This window comes from Solanum stenotomum, chromosome 8, assembly GCF_019186545.1.
Source record: "Solanum stenotomum isolate F172 chromosome 8, ASM1918654v1, whole genome shotgun sequence".
In the NCBI taxonomy this organism is placed as follows: domain Eukaryota; kingdom Viridiplantae; phylum Streptophyta; class Magnoliopsida; order Solanales; family Solanaceae; genus Solanum; species Solanum stenotomum.
In genome coordinates, this window is record NC_064289.1 from 51,094,286 (window position 1) to 51,114,663 (window position 20,378).

The window sequence follows — 20,378 nt, forward strand, 5'->3', positions numbered from 1 at the left end:
ATCTTATTCAATTTAAACATAAACATCAAATTCTGGGAAAAGCCAAAATAGAAAGTCTCTCAAATAAAATGATACCTTTCTTTTTGTCCATAAATCTTGCAGTAAACTCCACCCAAGATAGAGATGAACAAGCCTTTGAGGTTTAAAATTTTCTGGCAATGACTCCCAAGGATATTGCCTCCAGAAAATCCACCGCAAGTTGTTGGACAGACACTTAATGGAGCCGTTGGGAATGTATTTCAAATCAATCAAATAGGGGGTAAAAAGAAATTGTTTAAACTACCATCATTTATGTATAATATACTAAGCTTTTTCTTATTTTTCATTGCCTTTTTGTTAAAGCATATTTGTCCAAAATAAGTACACCAGATTACTTCCACTGTCATGGTCCCCTGACAAAAAGATAAATAAACGGCTAGTACACCAATTAATGGCTTAATAACATAAGATAAATAAATATCAATATATGAAAAAAGGAAATTGAATAATATTGCATTGTTTAACCTACTTACTGTGTTGTTGTCAATCACTTCTTTGAAATCATCAATGTTCCATATTCTGCTAGGTTCTCCCGAATCTTTATGCATTTTCACCATGTGTTTACCCATCTCTTGTATTAAGTCATGCATTTCAATAGTATTGTTTATTGAGTTGAATACAAGAGATTTGTCAATTAGGACACGCAATCCAATATTTGCTCCAGAATAACAACTCTCAAGAATTTTCATGATGTAATCTTTATCTTTCCCTCGAAAGAAGCATGCTATATCTAGAAATATATCTCTTTGTATGGCCTCCAACCGATCATAGCTAATTCTGAGCTTTTCAACAATTTCTGAATTAGAGTTATTCTTCATTTCCTCCATAGCACTTCTCCACTATGTTATGTCCCTCTTATGTAATAAGGAACCCCTCACTTTTAGGGCTAAAGGAAGGACTTTAGCATGATGTACAACCTCCATTGAGAGCTTCTCAAAATATTCATCAGGAACTTCTTTTTTGACGAAAGCATATTGATTGAACAATTTAATAGTTTCATGGTCAACTAGTGTAGTCATTTCATATATCACATTATTCGTTTCAATCAAATGCTTATCTCTAGTTGTTGCAATAATTCTACTCCCATTACCATACCAATTAGGATTTCCTACAAGGTAATCCAAATGGTCTCTATGATCTATATCATCAAGCACAACTAAAACCTACTTAAAACGAAGTCTACGAGCTATCATATGATTTTCGTCCTCCTTATTATTCACATAATTATCTTTTTTCCTTAACAATTCAGAGAGAAGGATATTTTGCAAAGAATGCATTCCACATTTGTTTTCTTTAATATCCGCAATGAAACTTGCAGCTTCAAATTGATACGAGAGTGTGTCAAAAATTGAACTTGCTATTGTCGTTTTACAAATCCCCCCCCCCCCCCCCCCCCATGCCCCAAATCCTCACACTCCGAACTTCATTGATTTCAAGCTTTTGTTGGGATTTTACTTCCTCTAAATGACTATTTATTCCCACAACATCTTGCAAATAAGATACTGAAGTCTTGCATAATTTGAGTGAAATTTGATTAACAATATGTTGAATATTTTTTGATTCAATCCTAGATAAATTAGAAGATTAATTAAATAAGTGTCATCACATATTGTGGATAAGCATAGTAAAGCTAAGTATTATAAGTGTTTCATAGTCTAAGTTATTTGGATTAACTGAATGTAAGTAGCTTTTAAAATGGGTAATGCTGGTGAGGTTAAGGTGTTTGGTGTTGGCACAGTGTGTTTGAAAACCAATATTGGTTCACCATTAGTCCTAATAACTCTCATGTGTTTTGTCGATGTGGAGTTATTATACTAAGCTGGGAAGTGACATAAACCACCTCTTATTATTATTATTATATATATATATATATATATATATATATATATATAATATTCTATGTTGCCTTTTCCAACCAAACAATGGTTCGACCCGCTAGTTATATTTTTCGTTTCTCCCTAGACCCACCCAACTTTAAAACGCGCCACTAAAGTGTAAGATCTGGTTAATTATCATGTGTTTTTGTCGATGTGGACTTCTTATCCTAAGGTGATGTGTCACAATGCCCCTCTCTTATGGACTCAACGTCATCGTTAAGGTTTGCCCCACCATTGTGATTTTCCCCATCAGTGGAGATTTGTCGAGACCTAGCAAAGATGTTTGCCTCACCTTATCGGAATTTGGCTAAACTCAGGTTAAATTTAGCTTGCATTGACACAGTAAAGTCAAAAGTTACTCTAATACCATATGTAATTGCCTAATTACCCATTTGTGGTATTGTTCTATCTGGGCATAGACCTACACAACTTTTAAAGACATCATTAAAGTACAAGGTCTACTAATCTACTTACTTATATATACTTAACATCTCTCATGCATTTTGCTTATATGTTACTTCTTATCCTAAGTTAGGGCGTAACACATACAACCTCTCTCCTGATTTTCCAAAGCAAATTAAATCATTTTTTACTTTAAAAACCAAGTGTGAGATGAATTCTTTAATAATTTGATCTAATAAGTGATATAGTTAAAAATAATTTGAACAAGCGATTCAAAATAAAAGAAATATGGGCCTGATAGTTGGTCATACAAACCTGAACTCTATATAAAATAGAACAACTTGTCTGCAAAATAGAAGATTGCGCATTTTGGTCTAGACCTACATTGGGCAATAGGCCTCCACCGCTAGAGCCCATCTAAATCAGACTCAATAACTAATTCAAACATAAAGACCCCACATATTGTTTTTTCACCAACTTAAAAACTACAATTGAAATCAAATAAAAGACCATACATATTGGTTTTTAACCAACAATAGACTGCATATAAAGTAAATAAGAATTCAAATTGCTATTTTGTTTCCAAGAAAACAAAACTTTGACTTTTTCAGATTCATTGAAGTTTCTTTTCATGGAGTTTCCTCCCCTTTACATCCTCTTTCTTCTTCTTTTTCTCCTACTTCATCTTCTTCTTCTTCCTCATCGTCATCCTCTAGTTCATCATGATATCATCCATAATGATGCTGCCAGTAGAGAAAATTTAATTGCCTACTAAACTGATAATTCTCACATGTCATTCCCAAATGCAAGCATTTACAATTGATACAAAAAACTCTCCAACACTCAGGACATGCCCTAATCGGATATTCCCTTAGATCATCAACCAGTGTACCCATACAATCCATAAAAGGGCAATCAATAACTATTGACGAAGCCAGAACTTCCGTTAGTCGAATGTCATCTCTTACTCGTATAAGGAAATCAACCGGCATTATTGAATCGATATCTAAAATTTCATTGCAATAAAAAACAGGGCACTTCATAGAAATCATCTCATAGATATCCTTATTAATTTTTTTGCCTATATAATTTTGTATACATTCTTCACAATAACGATGATTGCAATTAGTGCCCTGCATCATTGTGTTTGGCAGCGGAAACACATTTTTAAAAATTTCACAAAAAGTACATGTAGATTTCCCTATTTTAGAAGTACTTTCTTTAGGTTAAGTGAACTTGGAATAACAACATACTTGATTTCTATAGTTTTATTACCAACACCATGATTAAGGCGTGATTCCAAGTTCTTACCTGAATGAAACTAAGCTGAGTAGAAGAGACTTTGTTGCATCTCGATATCATTATCTCCACTCTCGTAACCATTTTTATTTTCGGTGATAGCGATGACAGCAAAATTCAGCAAGGTGGGATCAACTTCGATTTCGCCAGAGCCCAAGATTTGTAAATCTGTTGATTCCATTTCAACTTGATTCTGCCGTCAATGGGACCTTATATTTGTTTCCCAATATATGCATATATGTTGTATATATCTTGTACTTGTTTTACTTTTTAGGGTTTAGAATTAATTTGGATTATACCAAATTTGCAATAAATTAATGCAATATGCACAATTTGGTATGATGTATCGAAAGACGTGTCAGCCAAGTGAAACGGTCAATAAGACCATGTCACGCATTGAAAGTGATACAACGTGTCTAATCAAATCAAACACGTATGAAAACACGCCTCGTGTACAACTAATATGTTTGAACTATTAAAAAACATAAACTAAAATTTGATTGGTCAAAACAAATCACCCTAATCACAATACTTCCCACTCAATAGAACTAACATGTTCAAACCAATCAAATATCATCATCCTAGCTTCAGCCTAATCGATAAAAAAAATGGTCCTAGAGAAACGAGAGTGTGGATCGGGATGACAACCCAACCACTCATTCTACGATGAAACTAATTTCCAAAAATAACAAACATTAGCAGCAAGAATGAGCTAAAATGTTATTGGACAAATCATCGACGAGGAATTCTTTTAATTATGCTACACCGAAACCAAACACACCGAAAGGAGACTATTTCCAGGAATCTAATATAGCTTCAACGCTCGAGCTCAAATCATTTCTCCCCTACTGTAGAAGTGTAGTCTCCATTGACATCTACTGTCAAATGTTACATGGTGAATAGGAATTAAGTACTTAAAATGGTCATTCATATATAAAAGACGTAGTGTATTGTCTGTTTCATATATCAGAACTGGAGTTGTGTGATATAATACATTGGCTTTATGCTGAGAAACAAAGTGATCTTTCACAACACAGTATCCCATATCAATGCCGCTAATGCTATTAGTGTTTATTGGAGGCTATTAGATCTAAGGAATGAGGCTCGCTTACAAAATTACTACAACTCTTCAACATAGCATAATTAAAAGAATTCCTCGTCGATGATTTGTCCAATAACATTTTAGCTCATTCTTGCTGCTAATGTTTGTTATATTTGGAAATTAGTTTCATCGCAGAAGGTGTGGTTGGATTGTGATCCCGATCCACACTCCCGTTGCTCTAGGACCATTTATTTTTATCGATTAGGATGAAGTTGGGATGATGATATTTTATTGGTTTGAACATGTTAGTTCTATTTAGTTGGAAGTATTGTGATTAAGGTGATTTGTTTTGACCAATCAAATTTTAGTTTATATTTTTTAATGGTTCAAACACATCAGTGTACACGAGGCATGTTTTCATACGTGTTTGATTTGATTAGACACATTGTATCACTTTCGATGCGTGGCATGGTCTTATTGACTGTTTCACTTGGCCGACACATCTTTCGACACGTCATACCAAATTGCGCATAGTGCATTAATTTATTTCAAATTTGGTATATTCCAAATTAATTCTAAACCCTAAAAAGTAGAATAAATACAAGAACCTGAAAAAAAAAATAGTATTTATGTACAACAGATATGCATATATTGGGAAGGAAATATAGGGTCCATTGACGGCAGAATCAAGTAGAGATGGAATCAACAGATTTGCAAATCTTGCACTCCGGTGAAATCGAAGTTGATCCCACCTTGTTGAATTATACTGTCATCGCTATCACCGAAAACAAAAATGGTTATGAGAGCGGAGATAATGATATGGAGCTGCAACAAATTCTCTTCTGCGCAGCTCAGTTTCATTTAGGTAAGAACTTGGAATCAAGTCCTAATCACGGTGTTGGTAAAAAACCTGTAGAAATTGAGTATTCTATTATTCCAAATTCACTTAACCTAAAGAAAAGTACTTCTAAAAAGGGGGAATCTTCATGTACTTTTTTGAAATTTGTAAAAATGTGTTTTCTTTGCCAAACAAAATGATGTGGGGCACCAGTTGCAATCATCTTTATTGTGAAGAATGCATGCAAAATTATATAGGAAAAAAATTAATAAGGATATCCATGAGATTAATTCTAAGAAATGCCCTGCTTCTAATTGCAAAGGAATTTTAGATATCGACTCAATAATGCCGGTTGATTTCCTTATGCGAGTAAGATATGTCATTCGACTAACGGAAGTTTTGGCTTCGGCAATAGTTATTGATTGCCCTTTTATGGATTGTATGGTTACACTGGTTGATGATCTAACGGAATATCCGATTAGGGTATGTCCTGAATGTTGGAAACTTTTCTGTGTCAATTGTAAATGCTTGCATTTGGGAATGACATGTGAGAATTATCAGTTTAGTAGGCCTTTATATTTGCTCTACCGGCAGCATCATTATGAAGGATATCATGATGCACTAGAGGAGGCAATTTTATCAATTAAACTAGGGTCTGCCATAGAAAACATATAGTATCATCTTAATAGCATGATTCAATACTGAATCAATCATAAACAAGTACTATCCACTCAATTGGAATCATACTCAACTTAACCCACAATATTGGAAGGAACCCTAACTTGAATTGGGGATTCATCTTCAAAATTAGGGGAATTCTAGGGGATTCCATAGATGGAAGAATCCATGCATGAATAAGATAATACCTTGGATACAAAGCCCTCACAAAGCTTGGAAGATTGGAGGAGTTTGACCTAGCTTGATTCTCTTCTTCTTTCTTGAGTTTTCTAGAGAGAGAATTTTCTAGAAGATAAACTTTGGGATCTTTTGGGGTTTTGGAAATAATGACTTAACTGGGGTGGTGAAAGGCTTAAAATAGTTTATATAGGTGTATAAAGTCTATACAAAACGACCCCACTTAATACTAACTAAAAAAGGAATTTCCTAATTTGGCCTCACTTAGGCAGCATAGTGCCAGGCACCATAACAGGGATCACGAGCAGTGGTCCACACCACTGGCCATGGTCCTACGCGTGGCCCATGGTCCAGTAGCTAGGACACAAGGGCTTGTCCCCCACAAGTCTAAGGCATGCCCACGAGCCTTCCCATGGCTCGTCATGATGTGCCAACTTTAGGTAGTCTTCAAAGAGCTACTGCCCAAGCTCCACGGACCACTCCACGAGCCGTGGTCCTCACCACTGGCCATGGTGGTGGTCGTGAAGATGAGGCAGTGCTTGCCAAGGTTGGGGCAGTCTTGGCCCTTGGCTTAGGCCTTGCCCCTATTCCTTGGCTTTTGCCCTCTAGTCTAGACTTGTTGCACCCTCACTTAGCCCTAGGTGGTCTACTAGACTACGGGGTGTTACAATATCTCCCATTTGGCTTTATCCTTGATGCTATGAGGACTCACCAATCTTCAACTCCTTTCTCCTACTAAGAACCTAGCCTCAAAAATGGAACTCAATATCGCCGAACCCTACATTTGATAAGAATGTAGGTAAGAGTATGAGTTAGTACAAAATATACTAAATATGATAGCTAGCATAACATCATAAGACAATAACATATGGGTTAGTCAACATAAGGCATAAGCCACAAGTATAAGAGATAATAACATACTCATAAGCATAATTTCCAACATAGACCTAATGTAAGCATTAGTCATCACAAAGCATAGTCAATATAAATAGTCAATACTTACACCTACATATCATAAGAAAACCACTTCATAAGTAACCTCCAAGTATACTTGTGCAATGCATGGATACGATCCCATAATCCCATACATGCTAAGTATCCCCTTTGGTGATCATAATCATACTTACCATCCTATGGTCTCATCCTTAGATTAGTTCTTCATAGACAAGGTAATCTTCACCTTTAGTCAACATATCAAGGAAGGCAACTATAGCAACAATCCAAACTAAGCATACATTATATAAAAGAACACTTCATAATTAACTTCAAGTCATACTTGTGCAATGCATGGATAAGACCCCATAATCCTATCCATACTAAGTACCACTTTAGACTTTCATGCATATTAATCATCTCTTTGATCTCATAGTTAGCACATCAAGTACAAGGGGAATTACCTCAAGTCATACATATCATGGAATCATAAAGGACAAGGGGAATCACCTCAAGTCATACATATCATGGAAGGCATATAGAGCTATAATCCATACAAGTCATTGTGCATATTACTCTTTACTTATTCTTAAGACATGGGAACTCACCTTTCTATGTCTTATCATAAGGGCCAATGGGTATTCACCTCTCTATGTCTATCATATAGGCCAAATGGGTATTCACCTCTTACTTTACATGTATAGTCAAAGGTATTCACCTCCATAACGATTTTAGGGAAACATAAGTATTATACTCCATGCCCCACCATTATATGATATAGGTATTCGCCTCCACATCATTACGTGAGGATCATAGGTATTCGCCTCCATGATCAATATAAAGGCTAATGGGTATTCACCTCTTGCCTTACTATAGAAGTTATATTTTAAGGGTAGTCATCACACACTTATCATGTCATGTCATGGGTAATCTTCTCATGATTATCCACTTTGGGATAAGGGAAGTCACCTCACATCTCTCTCATACAAAGGTCTTTGGGAGAATCACCACAAGCCTCATCACATTTCATAGTGGACTTAGATTCATTTTAGGTGAGTAAACATTTCAACCTAGAATCATTCTATGTGAGATAAACTTTCATATCATATCATATTCATGCACAAGTGTGTGTGAATGGCCTTTCATATCACAACAACATATCATAATCATAGACACTTCACTCTCAAAGTGTTCATAAGGCATGTACATAGTTTTCATAAAACATGCATAAAATCATGTCTTGCCCTTTCAAGGTTCAAGGCTCATATCAAATCAACACATCTAGTATTAATACATTAGACATGGATACTATCATAACTCAAGTGATTCTATCACTTCATACAATATATCATTCATAAGGTAGGTTAGGTAGGTAAAGGCTTTCCACCATAATTCTATCCATTAATCTTCTATTCTCATATAGACTTTACTCTCAAAGTCTTAACATACATAATTCACCTTATTAGCTTTACCTTCAAAACTCTAGAAGTCAACATTCATGATTACAAGCCCTACTCTCAAGCTTTTACTTCTTATAATCATCATACATATCTAGACTTCAAGGTATTCTAATCACATGCTTAATTATTAAGTGATTCTAGTCATAAATCATCATAAAGGTTAAACTTCAAGCCTTACGAGTCATGATCCATCATATATACTATAATCTAATTCAATTAATGTCTACATGCTTTTATTCTTGAACAATTACTATAGACTTCATCAATTCTAGAAGATCATCTCTAAGTCTTCAATTTCCCTCTTTAAGGCACAAACCTATATTACTCTAATTTCATCAATTAAACTAGGGCTAGCCATGGAAAACATATAATATCATCTTAATAGCACGATTCAATACTAAATCAATCATAAACAATTATTATCCACTCAATTGGAATCATACTCAACTTAACGCACAATATTGGAAGGAACCCTAACTTGAATTGGGGATTTATCTTCACAATTGGGGGAATTCTAGGGGACTCCATAGATGGAAGAATCCATGGATGAATAAACTATCATACCTTAGATACAAATCCCTCACAAAGCTTGGAAGATTGAAGGAATTTGACCTAGCTTGATTCTCTTCTTGTTCTTCTTCTTTCTTGAGTTTTCTAGAGAGAGAATTTTTGGAAAGATGAACTTTGGGATCTTTTTAAGTTTTGGAAATAATGACTTAATTGGGGTGGTTAAATGCTTAAAATAGTTTATATAGGTCTATAAAGTCTATACAAAACAACCCCACTTAATACTAACTAAAAAAGGAATTTCCTAATTTGTCATCACTTAGGCAGCGTGGTACCAGGCACCACAACAGGGCTCACGAGCCGTGGTCCACACCACTAGCCGTGGTCCATGGTCCAGTATCTAGGACACAAGGACTTGGCCCCCACAAGTCTAAGGCATGACCACGAGCCTTCCCATGAGTCGTGGTCTTCACCACTGACCGTGAAGTTGCTCGTGGTGATGTGCCAACTTTAGGCAGCCTTTAGAGAGCTACTGCCCAAGCTCCACAGACCACTCCACAAGTCGTGGTCCTCACCACTGGCCGTGGTGGTGGTCATGAAGATGAGGCAGTGATTGCCAAGGTTAGGGCAGCCTTGGCCCTTGGCTTAGGCCTTGGCTCTTGCTCTCTAGTCTAGACTTGTTGCACCCTCAATTAGCCCTAGGTGGCCTACTAGACTACGGGATGTTGCAGGACGAGGAGGAAGAAGAAGATGATGAAGATGATGATGATGATGAAGAAGGAGAAGAAGAACAAAGAGGAGGAGAAGGGGAGGAAAGTCCATGATCAGAAACTTAAATGAATGTGAAAAAGTTCAAGTTTTGTTTCCTTGGAAACAAAATAGCATTTTGAATTCTTATTTACTTTTTATGCAGTCTATTGTTGGTTAAAAAATAGTATGCATGGTCTTTTATTTGATTTCAATTGTAGTTGTTAAGTTGGTGAAAAACAATATGCAGGGTCTTTATGTTTGAATTAGTTATTGAGTCTGATTTGGATAGGCTCTAGCGGTGGAGGCCTATTGTCCAATGTAAGTCTAGACAAAAATGCGCAAATCTTCTATTTTGCAGACAAGTTGTTATATTTTATATAGAGTCCAGGTTCGTATGACCAATTATCATGGCCATATTTCTTTTATTTTGAATCGCTTGTTCAAATTATTTTTTACTACATCACTTTTTAGATCAAAGTATCAAAGAAATCATCTCACACTTGGTTTTTAAAGTAAAAAATGATTTAATTTGCTTAAGAAACCAGGAGATAGGTTGTATGTGTTACACCCTAACTTAGGATAAGACGTAACATATAAGCAAAACGCATGAGAGATGTTAAGTATATATAAGTAAGTAGACCTTGTACTTTAATGATGCCTTTAAAAGTTGTGCAGGTCTATGCCGAGATAGAACAATATCACTAGTGGGTTAGACAATTACAGATGGTATTAGAGTAACTTTTGTGTTAATTGTGTCGATGCAAGCTAAAGTTAACCTGAGTTTAGCCAAATTTCGATAAGGTGAGGCAAACATCTTTGCTAGGTCTTGACAAATCTCAAGTGGTGGGGAAAATGACAATGGTGGGGCAAACCTCAGCGAGGACGTTGAGTCAGTAAGAGAGGGTGTTTGTGACACATCTCCTTAGGATAAGAAGTCCACATCGACAAAAACACATGATAAGTAAGCAGATCTAGCACTTTAGTGGCGCATTTAAAAGTTGGGTGGGTCTAGGGCGAAAGGGAAAATATCACTAGCGGGACAAACCATTGTTTGTTGGAAAAGGAAACGTACAATTATATATCTATATATATATATATATATATATATATATATATATATGAGAACGTGTGTTGCACACTTGTCTCATATAATTATTATCAAAAAATTTTAATGATCGACCATTTCAACGACTTTTTGATCTTCTTCATTCTTTAACCTCTACATGAAATCTAATAGAGAAATGTCGATATGAAGGTAGAATATTGAAGAGGAGCCAATCATTAGCTGCTTCCAACATTACAAGACATTAGTTAAGATATAGAAACCTAAATTCACTGACAAAATGTTATATCACCACAGTAGTAATGTTAACATTGTTTGCTAAGATTAGAGCCATTAGAAGTTGGGACAGAATAACCCTATAAAAAGAGCTCAAACTATAAAAACAAAAACCTATTCTACAACTTCATTTAGCTAAGAATCATCAAAAGAATGCAAACATTTCGGAATGACATCCACGTGTTCTTATAAATGAGTTTTGTGCATGAAACAATTCCATCAAGTTTTCTTGCTTGCCCGGGGACTAACACCCAAGTAGTTTGTCATGAGACCCGTGATACCAAACACCATAGCAAGGGATTGCACACCGAATATAATAACAAGCCACGAGCAAATCTTGTATCTGATAACATGGCACCAAAGACGCCGAAGATGATGGCTATGAAGCCATGTAATCTATTGGAAGATCTTGTGGACCAACCAGTGAAGCCTTGTGCGGTTTCGCCACCATATTCTAGAAAAAAGATTCCATGGGATTTGCAAATTCAATTGCTCTTTGGGTGACTTAAATAAGGGACCTTATGTAAGGGAAGATGACAAGAATCAAATTATTAAAGCTATTTTAGCCAAAAATCATAAAGACCTATCAATTTTCAACTTAATTGTTTGACCTTTGATCTTCATCAGTTTGCTCACAAACAAGAGATGAAGAAGCAAATGAAGAAGTATTGTGCCTCGAGAAAAGGAAGAGTCTATTGACTTAAATCATAATTATGAGTATTTTTATGCAATATTATTAATGTAGATGAAGATCAAAGGTCAAACAATTAAGTTTGAAATTGATGGGTCTTTTTAATTTTTGGCAAAAAAATCTTTAATAATTTAATTCTCTTCATAATTATGAGTATTTTTACTGTAGTATTATTAATGTCGAACAAATAATTGTTTTTTTTATATATAAAGGGTAAAACTATAATTCAACTTTTGACTTGAGTTCTTCCCACTTATAATATAAACACGCGCTTTACGCATGAACCCTATGTCAGTAAGCATACGATTTTAAAAAAAAAGTTACATCGATTGATAACATATTAGTGTTATAAAACAAAATAAAAGTTTGTTATACTTTTTATATCCACAAACATGATGTTCGGTCGCAAAGTTGTAAAACAACATAGAACGACAATGTTAAATTATAAAGCTTATTAAATTGAAGGACCTTGAATAGATATTTCAAATTGTTTTAATTTATACAACAACAACAACGATATATCTATATAGTACCATAAATTGGGATGATTTTATTATGTTTAAGTGTTTGAATAAATATTTATTGTAATTCAACAAAGTGATTTAATAAATACATTTAAAGTAGTATTTTAAATAAAATAAATTATATTTCTTTTCGCATATTACAAATGTTACTTATAATGTATATGTATATATATAGCATTCGAGAGCTAACTTTACAAATGTAAAGGTTTCTCAATGCAAATTCATTGTGAATTCTTAAATAATAGTAAGATTTAATCCCAAAGATATACTATAACTTTCTTTAGTTAATTAAGTTAATATGAATGATTCTCATATTTGTATTTCTTTTAAGTTCAACTTTTTAAATCTTTGTTAGAATGCATATTGACATTTTAGCATAAACAATTGTAGTAAGATCAGTGTTAAAATAAAATTTAAAAAATCTTTCAATTTTTGGTGAGTTTTTAGTATGCAGTTCACCACGGCTGACCTAGGGTTTTAAGCCAGCAGTTGCGCAGCTCTCATGGCTGCTACGACCTCTGGACGGCCTCCTTTCGAGGCTGTCCAGCCCGCCCCACCACCCCAAACCACCACATATTCCACCCTTTTCAATTCCAATACTATAAATCCTAAACAATCTACCTTAATTAACTCAAAAACAATCGCAAAATCAATCGAAATAATTCATGGAGAACCTACTATCACATTTTCAATGGAGGAAAGACAAGACTTTATGATTGAAGAGGGATTGCATCAAGCAGCGGTGTTTAAATTATCCCTTGGTGCGCCAAATTTGAAGTTATTAAGGTCAATTTTACCGAAACATCTTGGTACCAAGGGCAATTGTTTAATTGGCTTACTTGCTCCAAGACAAATTTTGTTGAGATTTGATTAATATGAAGATTATGTACTAGCTTTCGCTCAGTTAATTATCTTCTCTACAATGGAGAGCAGCAGCAATGTAGGGTTTTTCCATGGTCCATTGGATATAATCGTAAGGATGAAACGACGTTAGCTGTGGTTTGGATTTCTTTACCAAACTTATCTCCAGATTTGTTTGCAAAGAAGTTTCTATTGTCTATAGCATCGGCAGTTGGGAAACCAATAGCTATAGATAAAGCTACTCAAATCATGTCAAGACCTAGCACAGCTAGGGTCAAGGTTATACTTGATCTAATGGAAAAGCTTCCAAATCATATAAGACTGCAGTTTGTGGATGAAAAATCTGGTAAGTTGATCGAGGTTTTTCAGAAGATTGTATATGATAATCTACCTTTGTATTGCACTTATTGTAAGCACCAAGGTCATGATGAAGATAGTTGTCGTTTGATCTCAAAAAGAAATCAAAATAACAAACTAATTGATGATACCATTGAAGTTTCTACAAAAGGTACTATTGATAGTGAAAAGTATCAAGGTGATGCGAGAAAATACTAAATGAAAAAAGAAAGGTTGTAGATGTCAATCAAAGTAAAGCTACTTCGTTAGATCGGCTGTTGGTTGTTGTCCCTTCTGAGCAAAATTGTACTCAATGGATGTTGTTACAAGTAATATTGGTGATCAAACAACTACCGAAAACAAAGGGAGAACACCAAGAGTTGGGGTTGATGCGCCACGAGTTGGTTCAGGCCAAAAAATAATGGATTCAAGACGCAAACTAATGGATACATCTGATGTTGAAGATGCTGAAAATTCTGGGCAGCATATTTTGCAAGTTGAAACCAAGAATTCAACTAAAAATTGGACAATGGTTGCACACAAAAATTCAACTAGTAATCGGAGCGTTTTCCCGACTAGTCACAATAATTCTCCATGTAGTGAAAAGGGTGCAACTGGAAATTTTTATGATAGTGAGAAGAGGCAAGATATTAGTAATGCCTCAAGTAACCTATTATGTTCGAATAGCTTTGATGTTTTATCGAAGACTACTGGAAAGCAAGTAAAGTTAACAGAGAATGACAGCGATTTGATCCAAGAAAAGCAGGTCTCACCACCTACTTTGAATAGCAAATTAAGTCCAAAAGCTCCTATATTTGTGCCTAAATGTGTGATTGCAAAGAAGAATGAGTCAAGGGTCTTAGTGTCAAATACAATTGATTTGGACGAGGATTTTCTTGATGAAAATGAGAAAGACAATATGCTTGATTTTGGCGAGGATTCTCTTGATGAAGATGAGGAAGATATGCGGGACATGTCCTTTGATAGAGTTGCTAGGGAAGGAGATATATCACCTAGGCAACAAAGAAGTGGAAGCAACAGATGCAAAAAGAAGACACATGGAAGGCAACATAGTTCGGACGGTAAAATGACTGAGGAGTTTGTTCCAAGACACCTACCGATGCGACAGGCAAAGCAGAACCATTTGACAGTATCAATAGGTTCAACAAGATCCAAAAAATCCATAAAGAAAGTATGAATTATCAAGTGTTGTTGGATAGGTTTGAAGAAGAAGACAAGAGAAAAATACTTCAAGTTACTTTTGATGGGTAATCAATCTTTTTTAATTCATGTGTTTGCAATAAAAAGTTTGAGGCTGATAACTCAACTTTCTTCTTGATTGGCATATTTTTACATTATTTAAGCATCCTCATTTGTAATATCATCATGGAGTGTATTACAAACTCTGTGGTGATCAAAAAATGCTTAGTTCTCTCTAGCTCTTATTTTCTTCATGCTTGTTAGGTAGTAGACACTTCATTAGGATTAGTAAGTTAAGGCCTAGCCCCCCTTGCTTGCACTTATCCCTATTGATATATTTTATGTTTAATAAAAAGCCACTAGACACTGTCTAGTGATAAATTTGCGGAAAAAAATAAAGTATGTAGTTCAACTTTATAAGTAAGAATTTCCCACTTTTAAAACCACCCATGTGAAAAAAAAATGCATAACTCATGAATATTGTCAATTTGGTAAAAAAACTGCTACCATAAAGAATCTTATGACAATAATGGTAACTTATCTTACTTATACAACTTGAGAATATGCAAGGCCATTTTTATGTAGGATATCTAGTAGTAGTATTTATCATCATAAAAATGTTCTCTAACTGCATCATATTATGATTACAACATATTTCATAATTGGATACTTTTGAGATTATGTAAATTCTCTAGCCTTTTATTCCTATATAATTACTATTTTGTAGTATTAAATATCCAAATATAATTACTAATTAGAAAGTATATTAAAAGATTCTTGAATTGGGAAAAATCTAATCCTAAAATTAAAATTAAAAATTCATGGTAACTTGATCCAAAATGAAATGAATTATATATCGATAAATAAAGAGTGCATGTTATTGTTTTGTAAATAATATTTATTTATTATTGCAAAGAGTATTCACATTACCTATATTTAAAGAGTTGAGAAATTTAAAAGAAACGTACCGACAAATGGAAAAAGGCAAATATGAAAACAAATAAGTTTCGTGGTATAAGAACTCAAAAGTTTCCAACAAAAATAAATAAAAATGAAATAGAAATGAAAAAAAAAAAGAGAAAGGCAATCTTAAAATTAAAATAGCAATTACCGTGATCATAATAATCATGAACTTCACAGTATCCGTATACAATAATCCTGCTCGACGTCAAAATTAAATCATCACTATTAAACAAGAAATATAGATATCAAAAGATATGTTCATCACATTTTGCTACACAAAAAAAATAATTTATTTGGAGAAGTAAAATATTCATAAATATTTCAACATAGACTATGAAATTTTTTTACCTCATGTAATCTTCAATTTGATATAAAAAAAAAGTATTTCATGTGCACAACAAATCTAATCTTATTTGCATTTGTGTACAACAATCCCTTCATACGATCGGAAAAACAATTCCTTCAAATAGCCTATAAACTATGTTTGTTGTATCAATATTTTCCAACAATTTCATATCAAAACTGAATATACATTTGTAAATACCTAAAACTCTTATGAAAAATTTAAAAAAAAAACAAGACACGTTCTTAATAGAGAAATTTTAAGAACAAAGCTCAAAGAATTGAACAAAACATTAATAGTGGAAATGACAAAGAAGTTCAAACAAAAAATAAGACTCGCAATTTTGGCTTAGAAACGATTGTAAGATCAATGGTGATCTTTGAACTTTTGTTTATAAGATATTACCCACATTACATAGACTTTTGGACTTCTTATTAAATGAAATGAAAAGAAATAGTGAAAAAAGATAACTAAAACTAGGAAAATCTGATTTTTTTTTACCTTAAAAATGGTAATAGAGTCATTTAATTTTACAAGGGCATTTTGGTATTTCAACTTTTCATTTGTGATGTTCCCACTTATAATAATACTAGATAGATAATGTTGCCCGTGCTTTGCACGAGCCCAATAATATAAATGGTATGTTTTGGGGCTAATAACCGAGTTTTTGAAGCGATTGTTTGCGTGGATAAAGGAATAAGTTTTTTTATCACAAGCCTGTACTTTCTTTGACGCTATTTAAGGCATAATAACACTACCCACATACAACATTTTTTAAATATTTTATGTTGTCAATTATCATGATTTATAGTATTTTTACGATAGATTCACTTCAAGAATCAGTGGAATTTTTTATATTTTTTTCAAAACATATTTTATGTTGTCAATTATCATGATTTATAGTATTTTTACGCAATTTTTAAATATAAAAAAACTAAAAAAAATAAGACAAATAAATTAAAATGGACCCAATATATGTTATTTTTGTTGTCTCAATTTATGTGACACAAATGAAATTTGGAGAGTCNGCCCAAGTATAATATATAATATTCAAGATTGGGACTTTTAAAAGGGAGTTTAAGTTCAAGCTTGGGACTTTTAAAAGGGAGTTTATGCCCAAGTAGAATATATAATATTCAAAATTGGGAAAAGTCCCAATCTTGAATATTATATATTATACTTGGGCTTAAAATCCATTTTATTATATAGTAGAATATGATATGATATGATGATATATATATATATAAGAGGTGGTTTATGTCACTTCCCAGCTTAGTATCAGACCTCCACATCGACAAAACACCTGAGAGTTATTAGGTATAAAAGTTAGCAGACCTCATGACACTAATCTAGTGACGCATTTTAAAGCCTTGCAGGTCTAGACCCAAAGCAAACAATATCACTAACAAGTTGTATGGTGGAAAAATGGCGGTGCAAATAATAATTGAAGGGATAGAAGAATTATATTGTTGGATTAATTGAATCAATTTCAGGCATGATTCAGTTGTTGGCTCTTCTGGTTTTCATTTCATTTTCTCCTCTGTTGGTGAAAATTCAACTTAAAAGGAAAAAGTACATTATCACAGGTGAAGTTGGCAAGTGCTTGTTTTCTAATTAATTTACTTTTCTATTCCATATCTTGTGTTTTGATGTTATTTTCATCTATGATTAATAACTAAACAATTGAGCCTAATTGATAACAACCCAACCAATAACCAACCCATAAATACCCCTATCTATGACTATGAGCTCTTTTTGTACACTTGAGTTGTTCTATTTTAACTTTTATCTCAATTTCTATTTGTGCTATATCAGTACATGAATCTCCTAGAATTGATCATTTGTGGTATATCTGCGATTCATAGATTGTTGTTGCCAGCTCCTTTCTAAACAACCTTTAGTGTCTGCTTGCAAGTCAGTAGAGTGTCTGTGAAATTCCCATTTGTAGCTTCTGGTTGTTACTACCGAAATAAGCAGGTGTCATGCAAAAGCTAGTAAAGCAAACCTCAAAATACCATGAATAAGAAGACAAATGATAAATATACCAAAAGACACGAAGATTTAACGTGGTTCGGTCAATCGACCTATATCCACAAAGGAGATGAGCAATCCACTATATAAATATGAGAGTACAAAATATAGAGAGAAATAACCTCAACCAATTCCTATTCACTATGTAACATTTGACAGTAGATGTCAACGGAGACTACGCTTCTTCAGTAGGGGAGANTTTTGGTTTTCATTTCATTTTCTCCTCAGTTGGTGAAAATTCAACTTAAAAGGAAAAAGTACATTATCACAGGTGAAGTTGGCAAGTTCTTGTTTTCTAATTAATTTACTTTTCTATTCCATATCTTGTGTTTTGATTTTATTTTCATCTATGATTAATAACTAAACAACTGAGCCTAATTGATAACAACCCAACCAATAACCAACCCATAAATACCCCTATCTATGACTATAAGCTCTTTTTGTACACTTGAGTTGTTCTATTTTAACTTTTATCTCAGTTTCTATTTGTGCTATATCAGTACATGAATCTCCTAGAATTGATCATTTGTAGTATATCTTTGATTCATAGATTGTTGTTGCCAGCTCCTTTCTAAACAACCTTTTGTGTCTGCTTGCAAGTCAGTAGAGTGTCTGTGAAATTCCCATTTGTAGCTTCTGGTTGTTACTACCGAAATAAGCAGGTGTCATGCAAAAGCTAGTAAAGCAAACCTCAAAATACCATGAATAAGAAGACAAATGATAAATATACCAAAAGACACGAAGATTTAACGTGGTTCGGTCAATCGACCTATATCCATAAAGGAGATGAGCAATCTACTATATAAATATGAGAGTACAAAATAAAGAGAGAAATAACCTCAACCAATTCCTATTCACAATGTAACATTTGACAGTAGATGTCAATGGAGACTACGCTTCTTCAGCAGGGGAGAAACGCTCGAGCATTGGAGCTACATTGGAAATAGTCCCCCAAGGCTTCTTTCATCCACCCATTTTCGCAAAGTTATAATCTGCAATTTGTTTTTTAGGCCAGTTATTGTCAGCAAAAGAAAAATAGGGTTATATTTCAAAATGAAATTTTAAAAAATGAATTATTGCTTACCCAAGTTCTTTCGTGAATCTCTTTCTTAGGTAGAGGAGATATGTTCCCTTCATAGGTAGTGTCACCGATTCTGTTCTCAAAATACCATCTTCTTCTTCTCAGTTTGCATGCTACCATCAAGACGGTAGACTGTAAGATTGAAAAACTATTCATAATCCAAAAAAGGAGCAACCACAACTAGTATTCTGTCATTTACTTTTAACATTTTTCCCTAAAAAGTTATGCATCTTCAATTGTTTCATCTTTTCCGTGCATCAGAAAGAGAGATATTTGTATTTAAATCAGAGATCACGTATCATATCTTAAGAAGTTTTGAGAATGATAACTCAGTGAAAATAATACAACAAAATTAAAAATAAATTTAGTTGGAGAACCAAGATAGGACGCAAGTTGCAAAAAAGGACCAGTTTTCTTTTTGGTTTACCTCACTTTTCCTCGTTTTAATACATACAAATCACTCGCCCGTTATTGATTTTTGTTCTGTTCAACACTAGAAGAAGCTTTGATATTTTTAATAATTTAACTACAACATTAATACAAGAAAAAAATAGCAAAAATACAAGCAAAGAAAAACTAGAGACAACATAAATATTAGAATATTACCTATATTTATTTAATCTAAATTCCTTGTTTTGCAGCTGAAGAAACTGACCACTCTCCCAAGAATATTCGAATGTTTCTTAGAAGAGGAGCAATTCGCGTCAAGCTCAGGATCAACTTTATACAACAAACGTAATCCATAATGCTTCATTTCACCATAGAAACATAACGTAAAAAGCCCATAGTCATTTGGTGTTCCCCCATTTGCCTTAGATGTTTCCCATAAGTCAGAAAGAGGTATCAACAAAAATGAAATCTCAAGATTACATTCTGAATGGTTGGATAAGGCAAGTTTCTGGGTGATACCCGACATCCCATCATCACGTAAGGGAATCAAGTGAGCTATCATGTCAATCAATTTTCCAGAGTAACATACAGCAAATCTCAAGAAGTTCTCACGTACG

General features: G+C 33.9%; 3 pseudogenes; 1 reads left to right on the top strand and 2 right to left on the bottom strand.

The window, feature by feature from the left end:
• Nucleotides 1-878: 878 nt before the first annotated feature.
• Nucleotides 879-2,308, bottom strand: LOC125873898 (TMV resistance protein N-like; annotated as a pseudogene).
• A 639-nt stretch (nt 2,309-2,947) lies between these two features.
• LOC125873899 (uncharacterized) lies at nt 2,948-4,662 on the bottom strand (annotated as a pseudogene).
• A 456-nt stretch (nt 4,663-5,118) lies between these two features.
• LOC125873900 (uncharacterized) lies at nt 5,119-10,076 on the top strand (annotated as a pseudogene).
• Nucleotides 10,077-20,378: the final 10,302 nt, after the last annotated feature.